The sequence below is a fragment of the Piliocolobus tephrosceles genome, chromosome 20, assembly GCF_002776525.5.
Source record: "Piliocolobus tephrosceles isolate RC106 chromosome 20, ASM277652v3, whole genome shotgun sequence".
NCBI classification, from domain to species: domain Eukaryota; kingdom Metazoa; phylum Chordata; class Mammalia; order Primates; family Cercopithecidae; genus Piliocolobus; species Piliocolobus tephrosceles.
The window spans coordinates 23,392,231-23,393,607 of record NC_045453.1 but is presented as its reverse complement, the minus strand read 5'-3'; the positions used below and the strand labels follow the sequence as shown (position 1 = coordinate 23,393,607).

The following is a 1,377-nucleotide window of genomic DNA, read 5'->3' as shown; positions in this document are numbered from 1 at the left end:
GTTTTGCTATGTTGCCCAGGCTGGTCTCGAACTCCTGGGCCCAAGCAATCTGCCACCTTGGCCTCCCAAAGTGCTGGGATTCCAGGCGTGAGCCACCACTCCTAACTACTTTCCTCAGTTTAGACAACTCTTTCTCTGGCAACCCAGTGCCTCTCAGAGTGCTAAAGTACTGGTTTTTTAAATTGTCCAAATGTTGCAGGTGGATACTGCTGTAAAATACAATAAAAATAAATTACCAGAAAAATAAAAATTTAAAACCTCAAAGACATACAAAATACAAATTTTAATTTTTTAGTTTAAGATTCAACAGAGGCCTGGCACGGTGGCTCACGCCTGTAATCCCAGCACTTGGGAGGCTGAGGCGGGTGGATCACTTGAGGTCAGGAGGTCGAGACGAGCCCGGCCAACATGGTGAAAGCTCATCTCTACTAAAAATACAAGAATTAGCCGGGTGTGGTGGCATGTGCCTGTAGTACCAGCTACTTGGGAGGCTGAGGCGAGAGAATTGCTTGAACCTGGGAGGTGGAAGTTGCAGTGAGCCGAAGTCGCGACACTGCCCTCCAGCCTGAGCAACAGAGCAAGACTCCGTCTCAAAAACCAACAAACCAACCAACCAACAAAAAAGAATCAACAGAGTACATTTAGAGTAGTATTGTGCTTGAGGACACAATTACAATACAGTGTGGTAAATGTCCTCATATGTTTGAGACCCCAGATAATAGGAACATAAATAGTTTTGTGGGAACCCATAGGATTCAATTATCTATGTAGTAGAAAAAGCCTTAAAGATTAGGTTCTGGTGCTTGGCTCAGCAGCAGAGCTACTCAAATTGGAATGATACAGAGAAGATTAGCGTGGTCCCTGCACAGGGATGACACACAAATTTGTGAAGTGTTCTGTAAAAAATAAATAAATAATTTTAAAATAAAAAATTAGAGTCCAGAGGCCTCAATGTCTTAACTTGTCAGATAGTCTATTTCATAAAGCTATTGGGTGAAGGTGAAGCATCAAGCACTAGATACACCTGAATCTGAAGAATTTTAAGCAAATCTCTCATCAGGTTCCATTGGTAGTTTAATAACTCAAACTTGCTGGGTGCGGTGGCTCAGGCCTGTTATCCTAGCACTTTGGGAGGCTGAGGCAGGAGGATCACATGAGCCCAGGAATTCAAGACCAGCCTGGGTGACATAGGGAGACCATGTTTATACAAAAAATAAAAAATTAGCCAGGTGTGGTGATGAACACCTGTAGTCCCAACTACTAGAGAGGCCGGGGTGGGAGGGTTGCTTGAGTCTGGGAGGTCGAGCCTGCAATAAGCTGTGATTGTGCCACTGCAGTTCAGCCTGGGCAACAGAGCAAGCCCTGTCTCAAACAAAC

At 44.5% G+C, this 1,377-nt stretch overlaps 1 non-coding gene across 1 annotated transcript; it reads left to right on the top strand.

Moving 5' to 3' along the window:
• Positions 1–799: 799 nt before the first annotated feature.
• On the top strand, positions 800–906 carry LOC111521050. The gene has a single exon (XR_002724846.1). It is a non-coding gene; the product is annotated as a U6 spliceosomal RNA (small nuclear RNA).
• The last annotated feature ends 471 nt before the right edge of the window (positions 907–1,377 follow it).